The following is a 12,764-nucleotide window of genomic DNA, read 5'->3' on the forward strand; positions in this document are numbered from 1 at the left end:
GACTCGGGTGTCTGACTCCACATCTGAACTCATTTCTAGTAAACTCCATGGCTCTCTGCTTTGCCACTACCCTTTGACCCACAACATCACCTTCTCGGGCCTAACTGAACCCTACTGATGCCCCCCAACCCACAGAGAGTCCCCAGCCTGGGGAGTGGCAGCTGTCCCTCCGGTCAAGGGTCTGTGGAGACAGTACCTCCCTCACCTTCAGAGCCTGGGAGCTGCCATCCTGGGGGGATGTGCGACCCTGTACATGGCCCAGCGAGCTTGCTGAGAGGTTTCCAGAGCGCGGCTTGGGGCCAGGGTTGTATGTAGGCAGGTGAAGGGAGGGCTCCAGATAGGGACCACTCATTCATTCATTCATTCATCTAGCTGAATGTGTGCCAACTAACACAGAAAGTTAAACACCAATCAGACACCACCCTGTCACCGAGGAGCTGAGGGGCGACCTGCTGTTTTACTCTCTAGGTGCACTGGCTGCCCCGAGCCCGGATGCACATTAACTCCCTCAGAGGAGGGCTCATAGCCTGGAGCCCGGGGCTTTTCCCCACAGTGGTGGGGCACCTTGTCCTGAGCTCCCAGGGATTTTCCCAGGCCGCTCAGCAGAGGTTGCCCTGCCTGAGAAAGGGCTCCAGGTGGTTCCCAAGAACAGGGAACTGAGGAATCAAAGGGCCTCTGCCCAGTGGGTGAGGCAGGGGAATGAATGGCCTAGGGCAGGGGCAGGGCCTCAGGTTGCTGAGGCTCGGCTCCCAACTGTGCAGACCTCAGGCCCTGGTGACACCCTGAGGTGCCCATTCAGGATCATATCTGACAACCGCAGTGGGGGGAGAAACTGGGGGTGGGGGACTCAGGATAGAGATGGGAAGTCACAGAGCATTTGTGGGAAGGTGCCTTGGAGGTTAGTTCATTCCAGAAAACGAAATGGCCTACCAAGGGTCAGACTTTATGGCCAGCGCCAGACTATATGAATGGAGCCTTCGACTCTTCTCTAAGGAAATAGGACTAACCAGTGTAACGGACCCTAGTGGGGCTGGGGAGTGTGCTAAATGCTCAGAGCCCCATGCGGACCTGCCTCGGGGAGGTGCCAGGCCCCTGTGGTTGTGAGGATCACATACGCCCAAATCCCAAGGGTGGGCCCCTGTGCCTGTGACAAGCAGAGACCTGTACTTGCCCCACCCCCCGCCTGAGGGCTTATAGGTCAAGTTACACCAAAGGTGCAGTTAAGACCCAAAATCCCCTCCAGAGTCAGGGGCTTAGAGTTTGCCAGAAATTTCAAGCTTCAGGGTTTTTTACTTTGTTAACTTCCTCTGATTATCAATAGAAAGCCCTAGTCTGAAAGGCCCCAGCAAAACTTCACCTCAGCAGACACAGAGGAGGAAAAGGCCACCCAAAATTCACAGGTCTGGGGTTCCAGGTATCAGAGAACATCAGCACTTTCTTCCAATCAAGCCTCCCGCCAGGGCACTAGCACTGAGGTGGGGAGTGGTGTCTAGAAGCATCTGACCTCCTTCTCTGGCAGCTGGTGTCCACTGTGGGCCCCCAGAGGCCTGGATGGGGCTTTCTTCAGCCCTGTGCCCACAGGCAAACTTCAAAGAAGGTTAAACGTTTGTGGAAGAAGCCTCAAAGGCAGTGTACTAATTCCCAGGAGGGGCAAGAATCCCAAAGAGAAGGAAGGACTTGGTCCTTGGAGTTATGCTTAATTGACATGTAATCTACCTGGGAAGGCCCACTCCCAGACACCTGTGAAAAGAACGGATTACAGTCAGCTAGCCCTAATGACAAACTAATTTGTTTTAAATGAAGGGGAAGGGGAAGGGGAAGGGGAAGGGGAAGGGAAGGGAAGGGAGGGGAAGAGGTGCCTCCTGAGAATCTCCCGGGTTTTCATGGGACAAATAGGACTTGAGCTGTGAGGGGACCTGGGACGGGCGAATGCGGGAGGGGGAGATGGAGGGAGGGCTTAGAACGGGCAGTACTGAGGGGAAGCGCCAGCAGAAGGGCCCCACAGAGGGTCCCATCCAAGGCCACGTTGGTAGGAGGGAGCTTGACACCTCCACTACCTCCACCCCACTTCCTTGAAAACCCAGGTGAGGGAGCAGCTAACAGCAAGGGGACTTTGTGCTGTGTCCACTTTCCTGGGGAATATTCCCCGGCTGGCATTGGTGAGTGGTTATCCTTTACACATGGAAGCTATTTCTCTAAAGAGTCAAACCCGAGGCAGGCTTTCTCCTAGAACACAGGCCCCGGGATGCAGGAGTTCATCCCTGTAAGCTTCACGTGGAGCAGAACTTCACCTCCGCAGATAATTAGGCAAAGGGTACGGCTGGAAAGGCGTGGCGACCGGAGATAGGTCGACACCCTCATCAAACTAGCCCGAGGCTGGCCTCAGGGCTGGCTGCTCCACGCCCCTCTCGTTTCCAGGTTGTCTGGGATGGAATCCAGGATCCTGACGGTGCCGATCCTCTCCTCGGGCTCCCATCTCCAGTCGGTACCAGGGGGAGGAGGCGGGGGTTACCTGGGTCTGCTCACCTCTCGCAAAGGGAAGAGCCTCAGGAAGACTTCGAGTTGAGCCTCCGCCCACCCCGCCCCCCGAGGAGAGTTGCGCCCTAGGCCTCAGGGCTCCAGGTGGTACTGGGTCCCAGAGCGGAGCAAGGCGGGGGCTCCCGAGAGCCGCCCCCCAGCCCCGGGCCTGGCTCCAGCCTCCCCGCCTCGCGCTCTGAAAGCCTCAAGCTCTCAGATTTGAACCGAGAAGGCCCAGCGGCCGGGCTGCGGCTCCCTCCGGCCATTGGCTGCGGCGGTGCCGTGACGTGGTGGGGGGGGAGGTGCGGGCGGAGCCTGGAAGGGGCGTGTCCCCGCGGCTAGAGCCCTGGAAGCTGGAGAGAGAGGGAAACCAACGCCGGCGCTGACATGGGCAGCCTGCCTCGGCGCCGCGCGGAGCCCCCTCGGCGGAGAAAGCGGTGCTGCGCGCCAGGCGCTCGCGTCTCTGGGGACCCAGGTAGGTGACTGTGACAGACACCTGCGCCCTGCGAAGCTCGAGTGGGCTCGGCTCGGGGAGCCCAAGCCTCCCCATGGGGCAGAAAGGATTGAAAAAGCCACGACAGGGGCCGTGGGTCGGGGACCAGGGCACCGAAACCCACCTCCTCCGCGCCGCCACTTATCACCGCGCCGCCCGCGGATTGCAGGGCTGGGGCTGGGGACGGGAGCCATGAATCCTGTTGTCCAGCCTTGTGGGGTTTGAGGAGGAGGCTGTGGCAGAGAGCCGGGCGAAGCCTCGCTCCGACCTGATTTCCTCTCCCCAGACTGGCGCTCTCCAGCCCGGCCAGGGCGCTGGGGTAGGGGTGGGGATGAGGGTGGGGTGGGATGGGTGCCGCGTTTAAAGGTCCACCCCCTGCCCCGGAGTAGGGTGTGTGTCGGCACTAGAGTCCGCGCCGCACAGCCCGCGGGCTCCCGAGGGGGGCGTGTGTGCGCACGGAGTTCTCCATGAATAAGAACAGGATTATTCGCTTGTCGTGGCAGAAGCGTGCACACGCGCTCTCACTCTCGTACACACACTGCAGCACACGCCACCCAATGTCACCGGACTTGAGAGAAGAGAGAAAGACCCTTCTGGAAGGGAATAGCTGAGGAAACAAATACTATCCCGCCCCCCACCCCCACCGCCTTCCCCAGCCAGATCCAGCCCCGCCTGCCTCCTCGGGAAGACCGTGAGGCCGCGGCAGGGTGGGGCCCAGCGGAGCAGGCAGCTTCTTTGGAGTCTGGGGACAGGACTATGCGTGGGACCTGCTTCTGGCGTGGCCGAGGGCCTGGAGCGGTTGGTTAATGATTTAATCTCCGGTTTGGGGCGGCCAAGCTGCGATCAACCGTCTCTGGCTCCTCCCGCTCCTTGGAGCGCCCCCAGCCGAGGGTACAAAACTGCCCTCTGCCCGTGGCGCTTCCCCCCCGCCGCTGGCTTCCCTCTGGGCTGTGCCGCTGCAGCCAGTCACCAAACCCGGTCGGGAGAGGGGGCGGTAACCGGGAGCAGGAGTTGGAGGGCCGAGGCTGGGCAGGCTTCCTGGGAAAGTACCCAGCCGGATCCTGGGTTGTGCGTGAGACGCGGCGGGGGCGGCGGGGGGGGGACCGTTGGGGGGAGGGGTGCCCTCTGCTAACTCAAACCAGATTCCTTGTTTCCCGATGAGATACTGCAGTCTGGGCTTTGGAAGTTTTCTTTCTCTCCCTGGGAGAATGGAGAGGAAATACAATGCTTTTTCTTTTCTTGTTGTCACCCCTTGCAATCTGACCAGCTCCCATGGCCCCCCCTGAGGCGTCCGCGGTGCCCATTCTTTGCCCTTGTGCTTGAGCAGTTGAATGGGGAGAGCGTCCCTGAGCTCTGGAGCCCCTGGCTCCAATCTAGAGAGTCTGGGGTGCATCTGGACCAGAGAAAGCTTTCCTCATCCAGCCCGGATAAACAATGAGGGGCCCCGTTGCAGGAGGGCCTCCCGCAATGCAACTTTGCACAGTCTGGGTTTCTAATAACTCCCCACGCCTCCGCCCCTTTTTGAGGCTGGGGTGGAGGAGGGGACCACCGGCAGGATGGACTGAATTTTAAGAGAACAAAGAACAGGGCACAAAGGAAGGTGGAGCTGTGCTGTGAATTTCCCCCAAAAGGGGAGTTTGTGGGCCCAGCCAGACCTCTGCGTGACCCCAGGGCTCCCAAAGCAATAAATGGAGCATCTGCAGGCCACTTGTGAGGCTCTGTCCTCTGGGGTAGCTTGGACCCTGCTGTGCGTGTGGGGCTGCCATGTGGGTTCCAGCTTTCATCAGCTGCCCTGTGTGAGCGCCATGTGACCAACAGATTAGAGTGGTTTATCTCCTCCCAACTTGGACTTCACCCCTCCACTCCTTGAGGACAGTTGCTCCTTCCCACAACAGGGTTTCAGGAAAACTTGGGAGATACCCACCCTCCTTCTCCTGGTCTTCCTGAGGGTTCCTGGGAGGGACCCAGTGTGACAAAGTGAGCCTACTCCCAGGAGGCAGCCATTTGGGGTGGGTCCCAGCCCCTGAGGTCACAGACCCCTGGTCACTGATGGCCAAATGCTCGAGCTATTCTTTCTAGCTCAGGCCTCTACTTTGAGTATTCCTTCCATTATCTGGGGTTTCCATCTTCCCCCTCAACACCCACCCACCAGTGATCATCCCAAGCTGTTGTCCCAGCCTAGCCAGGATTAGAGACCCCAGAGACCCAAGCAGATGAGTCTTATCTACAAAATGAGGCAGGGTGGGGCCGGGTGGACGTTGACCTGGAGGAGGATCTTAGACCCTTCTGTACTAGTGAAGAGCCTGGGATTGGTTCTGGTTCAGTGAGTTTAGTCCCCACCCTCCCCCTTTTGGTTGATTGATTTCTGTAGCCAGGACAGGCTGTGCCCAGGTGTGGCAGGCATGGTGTTTGTAGCCTTTCTCCTGTTTCACTTTTTCTCTTTCCTGCTCTAGTTTGGATTAGTTGGGAGTGGAGGGCGCAGAGGCCAGAGCACCCAGGATTGCTGTTGGGCAGACTCCAGCCTCCTTTGGCAGGAAGTTCCACAGGCTCTGAGGAGCTCGTCCCTGTGGAGGAGGGAGGAGCCAGCTCTTTGGAGGAACAGGACTGGGTTGATGCCAGAGATAAGGCTTGGGGGCGGAGGGAGGGAGAGAGGTTGAGCAACCTTGACTGGAAGCCCTGAGAGCTGACCCAAGCTCAGGTCTTCTGACCTGTGTACCGGAAGGCTTTTCCTGAACCTTGGGAAAAGGGACCAAACCCTTAAGCTCCTGGCAGAGGGTCCCAAAGGCCAGCTCCAGCCGGGACTTCTGGGTGCTCTAGAGAGGCTAGGCCCAGGCCCTGTCTAGACAAGGACCAGATCAACGTGCTGGGGGTAGGGGTTCCATGTGTGTAGCCGGACATGTCCCTTCTCTGCTTGCAGTATGCTGTGAAGGAAGCTTAATCATTACTTGCCTACATTCCCACTCACTGTGTCCCCGAAGCACCAGCTGGAAACCCACCTCTTGGGGAGACTTGGGCCTCCTTCCATAAAAGGCATCAGAGATGCCCCCAGGCACTGCCAGTTTGCAGCTCTGGCATCCAGAGCCCTCTGTTGCTGGGAATAGGGGCACTGGTGGTCTCCACTGAGCCTCCCGAGAGGAGGAAGGGTCTTCCTCTTGGGTCAGGTGAGGGCAGTGTGGGGCGTGTTCATGAAGGAAGGCTTAGATTTCTTATTCAGCTCTGCACTGCTATTTCCCCCTCATTTCTTCCCCCCGCCTAGGGGCTGAGGGCGTCTGAAAAGCAGTAGGGCCAAGGCAAGAGAGATCCCTGGCTCTACACTTGGGGGGCAGCCTCCAGTCTCCCTGGGGTAGTCTGGGTTCTCCTCAGACCTGTGGCCATGCACTTCTCATGGGGGCTGAACTCAGTCTGCAGGCTCTGTCAGCTCGGTCCCCTGCCGCCCCATCCTCTTCACCTGCAGGTCCCCACTCAGTGCATCCCTTCCCCATTCCTTAGAATCTTGCCCTTGGTCCTGAAGCACTCAAGGAGGACTGGTGTTCCTCCCTTCCCTGTGGGGTTTATGGCTCAATCAAAATAATGGGAGCAGAGACGCTGTGAGCACAAAGAACTCCTCTGGGCTGGCAGCACAGTTCATAGGCACCTCTAAGGAGACTCTGGTTCGGCTCAAGGACTGGGCTGGCTGTGTTTCATTGGGAGGTCGATCATGCTGAGGTTTTGCGCATTTGTTGCAGGAAGCACCTAGGGTCCCCCCACATCCTGAGTTATGGGGGAATGGGAATAGAGTTCTCTCTTTCCGCCTTCACTTCATTCACCTGGTCCAAGCGGGAGTCAGACAGAGTTTGAGTCCTGCCTGCGAGGGGCCAGGCTCCCTCCTCCAATTCATTGAAGGTGAGAGGGGAGGAGGGAAGGCCAAGTGTGGGAGGACACCCCAGCTCAGCTGCTTGCCCTTTGCTGGTGGGGACTGCAGTCTGCCCCTAGGCCTCAGAATCTTGGAGCACCCCCTCCCCCACCACAGTTCATCATGGGGACTCCCAAGGACTTGGAAAGGGGTCAGCCCTGGAGCCTTTTGGAGTAGATGTCCTCTGGTAACACTGGGGGTATGTGTCCTGAGTTACTAATGTGTCCTTTCTGAACTTAAGGGAGTGACAGTGGCCAGTGTCACTGGAAATGCTACAATTTTCCTTCTACTCTTCAAGGGACAGGCATAGGGCACCTGCCGAGAGTGAGAACACATCCAGCACCCCCTTCGTAGCGCAGCAAACACAGGACGCTCACCGCTTATGCATCCACGTGTTAAGGGCTTTATATGTATTAGCTTCTTTAATTCTTACAGTAAGGCTAAGACATATACAGTGTTATCAATCACTTCGAAAGCTAGTGAGGAAACTGAGGCACAAGTAACTTGTCCAATGTGGCTGACAGGCCAGCTCATGTAACCTGGGGAGTCTGGCTTCTGGTCCCTGCTCTTTGCCACCCGCCACTGCTCCCCCTTCCCCCCAACCCCCCTCCCCCCACCACAACTGCACGCTCTGGCAGGACCGAGACAGATGCCAGCCTGCTCTGGAGTGAGTCCAGGTCACCCAGCTCCCCCTGGAGACCCCAGAGTGTCCTTTCAGTCCCCACTTCTCAGCTGAGCACTCTGAACTCAGGAGAAGCAAAGTGAAACCAAACCAGGCCTGGCAGATCTGATTTCAAGCCCAGCCGCTTCCTTCTGAGGCCTGGGCAGGAGGGTGAAGCACGGACCAGTCCCAGATGAAGGAGACCCAGGTGCATGGGGACAGTGGAGCCCCCCACTAGGCACCCTTTCCCCTCTCCTGGCTCTCCCTCTGGTAGCTTGTCTCTGGCTAGTTGGCCGCCAGCAGGGGTGGGGGCGGGGACCGCCTCCAGGAAGAGCCCTGTAAACAAGCTAAGTTGTGAATGTCCTGAGTCACTGGCTCCTTGTTGCCTTGACTCCTGATTTGTCTCTTCCTGTCACTCCCAGGTCATGGCTCTGCTCCTTTCTCTTCCCTTACGGAAGCAACTCCCAGATAGTGAGGAGAGGGGGCTTTCTCCTTCCCTTCCTGCGGCCTTCCTTCCCCGGGCCCACAGCCCATGGCTCTGCGGTGAGGAGGGAGGCAGATGCAGGAGCTGAGTGGAGAGAGCGGCCGCTCCCGGCCCAGGAGAAGCAGGGGTTCCCTGTGGGGGGTGGGGAGTGTTTTGTATTTCCCAGATTTTTTCTGTACTTTCCCTGGAATGGTGGTGAATGGGGTGACCAGACTAGAAAGGTTTTAACATGAAATTCTGTGCAGAACTTTGCATCCATAACCTTCATCAAACCTCAGGCCATGGCCCAACAATGCCTGTGACCCTCCTGATACCGCTGATACAAAAAAAGTAGAAAGGGCCCAGGGTTCCGAATCAGGCAGACCTGGACTCTTCTCTCTGCTCTGTCCTTAGCAGCCATGTGGCTTGGGCAAATCACCTAACCCTAAGCCTTCTTATGTGCAGGATGGGGGTGATGCCAGTAACTCCATGGGCTTGTTTGGGAGAATGCATGAGATAAAATCTCTCGAATGCCAGCACAGTGTATTACTTGTAACTTTTTAAAAAAAGCAGTTTGATGAAAATAAAGCTTGGTGCAGAATAAAAGCTCAGTGACATAGTTCCCTTTCTCGTACTTCCATCATGGCCGTGGTTGGGAGCCGGGGAGCATGTCCACCTGGGGCCCAGAGGTGGGGTCCAGGGTGCCACTTCACAGAGAGGGTTCCTCGCACCCAGTCTTGGTAGCTCTCACTGTCGGAGCTGCTGCTGGGTGAGGCTAGCCACAGCTCTCAGTCCACGCTTCAAGAACACAGACAGGTGAGATTAATTTTAATGTTATTTAGCCTAGTATATGCAGAATATTGTAATCAGAAAGATATGAATAAGATATTTTACAGTATCTCTTATACAGAGTCTTCAAAATCCAGTGGGTATTTTACACCCATATCACATCTCAGTTTGGATGCTATATGCAGCCTCAATCCAAATTTGGACAGAAATGTACAGTTGAAAAAGTAGATTCACATACTCAAGTTGTTTGAAACATACTTAGGTTTTCCATGTACTAAACCAAACATCAGTTTTTACATTTAAAATAAGTAAAAAGTTGAGTTCCTTAGTCTCACTAGCTACACTTCAAGTACCCAGAAAGCCCCTTGTGCCTTGTGGCTACTGTCCTGTGGACTGAGGTTTGGAGCATCACTGCAAACGCCAGGAACAAGATAAGGATGAGGAGTGGAAGAGGCAGAATTATTATTAGTTGCAGCTGATGCAGAGCCCAAATGATTCAACTGTCAAGTTGACTGAAGTGTATAAGACAGTACAAGTTTAGTAAGGTGGCCATTAAAAATATGTATATATAAAATAAGTAATAGGGAGCATGCAAAACTCATTCCCAACAGGAGACCGTAAAATGCCCAGAATAAACATGACAAGAAATGTGTAAGGCTCAAAGGAGAAACAACCACAAAATTTAACGGAGAACGTCTGAATGGATGGATGTAAGGACTCGATGTTGTGATAAAGCCAGTTCTTCCCAATGTGATTTATTGTTTCCTTTCCAGTACGCTCCCATCAGGATTTCTTTTGGAATTTAATAAAATGTTTCGAAAGTCCATCTGGAAAACTAGCTGAATTATCAAAGTCAAGAAAATTTTAGAAATAAGTTAAAAGTGAGATATTACCCTATTGGATACTCAGAATATTTTGCAGACAGACAGTGCAGACCTAGCACAGGGGTGAACAGAAAAGGGGGTCTGGGATATGCCCACCCATGTGTGGATCTATATTATATATATAAAGACTTTAACATCTGGTGAAGGTAGCATTTGATACTTAACTCATATAGTAATATAAAGAATCAGTAATATTGCTATATTTTAACTTTTTATTTTCTATTTTAAGTGACCCATAATTTTACAAGCTACAGGCATCCCTGGTTTGGTGTATTTCCTTCTAGATTTTTTTCTTGGAGTAGCCTTTAATTACCTGATATAGCTTTAGAAGTATATATTTCCATAAACTTGGGAGTGCGAGTGTCTTTGCTTCAAGATGTTAAAGCCAGAAACCATAAAACAGACTTGACCATGTAAAAATCAATGCATTCTCTGTGAAAGAAAGCGACAAAATCACCATACTGTAAAGGGGAGGATGATAAATTTGTGGGAATCTACAAAATGTTATGGTCAAAAATTTAAATAGCTTTAGTATTTTAAAAAGCCATACACGTCCCTTAAAAAGGTGCAAAGACTTGAACAAGGCTTCACAAGAGAAAGGATACGTGGGGCAATAACACAATTTTTAGAATACTCGGTCACCCTCATTGGTAATCAAAGAAATGCCCATTCCGAATGAGGGCGGTGGGGATTGTGTTGTGTTTTCAAGTCCGTCCTCCTGTGTTGGGCTGTGACTTGGTGAAACCTTCTGGAGAACAAGTTAACAATAAGAAACAAAAGTAATTTTACTCACTTAAAAGTCTGCATCCTCCGGAAATAGCTATGGACTTGAGCAGACCTAGCTGGAAAGGTATTTGTTACAGAATTCCAGCAAAACCGAAACAACCTAGCCTTCGCCAGTGGCCCACTGGATAGGAAATAGAGGCGGTCAGGATTGAATCTAAAATACTGCAACATGTGTTACTAACATGTTCATGTTTCCACCCAAATGTAAACAATGGCTGGCTTTATTTTATTCGTCGGACAGCGGAAAGCACGGCTTGTCCAGGAAAGGGGGAAAACGTGGCCCTCTCTAATAGAAGTGTTGTGCCAGTCCCGTGGTTAACTGACATTGTTACTAGCTACATTTTAAAAATGTAAAACAAAATTTAACTCATTATATTCCATATGTTATCTTAACATGCATGTTATCAATATAAAAACATGAATGAGCTGTTTTAAATTCTCTTTTTTGTCAGAAGTCTTTGAAGGCCAGCGTGTCCCTTTCACACCTGTCAATTCGGACTTGCCCAGTTGATCTTTAGCCACACAAGGCGGTGGCTGCCGTATTGGACAGTGTAGGTGCAAATTATTTAAAGACCCCTAGAGAGGCAGCAGAAAGTGAAAGTCGCTGAGAAGTTCTGGCCTGGACTGTTTCCTTCTTCCCTGAGCAGTGAACCTGGCCCGACAAGAGCCTCGTGTCCTGGTGACCTGGGAAGGTTCACCCGCCTCCCCAGTGACACTCCTGCCTCCCTCCCTGCAAGGATGCTGAGAAGTGTATGTTAGCAGCAGTGGGAGGCATGGGCCTTGTTCACTTTCCTTTTCTTCCAGGAGGAGGGACCAAAGCCGAGGGTGTTTCTCTCCAGGAAATGGGATGTGCCCGAGAGTGTGGCTGGGCAGTGGCACCCTTGGGCCAATGGACCTGGTCTGGACTGGCCGGCAGGCAGGGAGGGTGGAGGGCGCACAGGACACTCAGGCTGGGAGACTTTGGGGAGAAAGTATGGGTCGGCGTTCTGGTCTTCCTTCTGGGCAGCTGGAAGTACCAAGGAACACAGACTGCCTTTGGGAGCAGGACAGGCATGGAAAACACGGAACTGCGGCCTTGTGTCGGGCCGCTCCTAAATGTGTGGGCGAGTCCTGGTGCTGCTTCAGGGTGGTCTTCCCCTCTCACCTCCCAGGGAATCAGAACCGGAAGTGGGCGTGAGATCCAGGTCAGAAGGGGCCCATCTGAGCCATGCCTGGAGCGCTCTCTCCCCCGGTGTGCACATCCTCAGTGTGGCCGTGGACCAGGCTGGAGCAGGGTGACCTCATACAGCAAATCATGTGTTCCAAGGTCCAATAGAAACGGGTTCAAATCTCCGTTTTGTAGCTGTGAGAGTGAGCAAGGGAAATCACGCCTTCTGAGCCTCAGTTTTGCTTCCCGTAAATGGGGGTGCATTTATGGTGTCCCAGCACAGTGCCTGGCACGCACCAGGCACCCGGTGACGGGGAACTGCCCACAGCATAGCTTCTGCGCGTGGCTGGGTGGTCGGTTAGCAACTGAAGCAAGGTGGGGGAACGGGGTGCTGGTTGTCCTGCTGTGACCCCCACCCTTCCTTGTGTCCTCTGCTCCCTGCATCCACCAGAAGACCTGGGCTGAGGCTGTAGAAGCCGCAGAAGCAGAACCTTCACCTGCCCAGGGTCTCTCAGACAGGATCCCACTTCAGGGTCACCCTTGTGGGAGGCTGGCCTCCAGCTTAGAGCTTTGGTGTCACTGGGAATTGGCCAGTCTCTGGGGTGGATTGTTATCTCTCATCTCCTGCTCAGTGGAGGCGGCTCAAGCACCAGGATGCAGCTGTTGGGGAGCGAGTTCTTTTGGGGGCGTCCTAAGCTCCCTGTTTTCCCTGACACCGGGTTGTTAGAGATTGCCCACTTTCTCCTTGCAGAGGGCATTTAGAATAAAATGAGAATGTAATAAACATGCCCAGCCTTGGCAGAGTGGGGGACAAAGGGGGTGGATTCTGGGGGAGAGAGGGAGAAAGAGAACAGACTTCAAGGGGAGGTTTTTCCAAGTGAGAGTGTGGACCTCGACCCCTGCTTGCCCAGCCCCCACTGGCTGCCTTGTACTGAGCCCTGAGAACTGGATAGTTTTAAGCTGGTTTTGAAATTAGAAGATTTTCCTTAAGCCTTTGATGCTTTGGGATTTTAAAGTTATTATTACAGTAGTACTACCACATTAAAGGAAACGTCTTTTTCAAAAGCTTGTTTTCTTCCTCTGAAGCCTGACACCACTCCTGAGTTTCTCCCGTGCCCTTTAAGCCTTCATT

At 54.0% G+C, this 12,764-nt stretch overlaps 1 protein-coding gene across 3 annotated transcripts in view; it reads left to right on the forward strand.

Moving 5' to 3' along the window:
- The first annotated feature begins 2,831 nt into the window (after positions 1–2,831).
- CDC42EP4 (CDC42 effector protein 4) overlaps positions 2,832–12,764 on the forward strand; it is a 41,834-nt gene continuing 31,901 nt past the window's right edge. For all 3 annotated transcript variants that reach the window (XR_004904833.1, XR_004904834.1, XM_028521116.2), the window contains exon 1: positions 2,832–2,992. The gene's annotated coding sequence lies outside the window, so the exon portion shown is untranslated. The remainder of the gene's footprint in view (positions 2,993–12,764) is intronic.

Source organism: Phyllostomus discolor, chromosome 8, assembly GCF_004126475.2.
Source record: "Phyllostomus discolor isolate MPI-MPIP mPhyDis1 chromosome 8, mPhyDis1.pri.v3, whole genome shotgun sequence".
NCBI classification, from domain to species: domain Eukaryota; kingdom Metazoa; phylum Chordata; class Mammalia; order Chiroptera; family Phyllostomidae; genus Phyllostomus; species Phyllostomus discolor.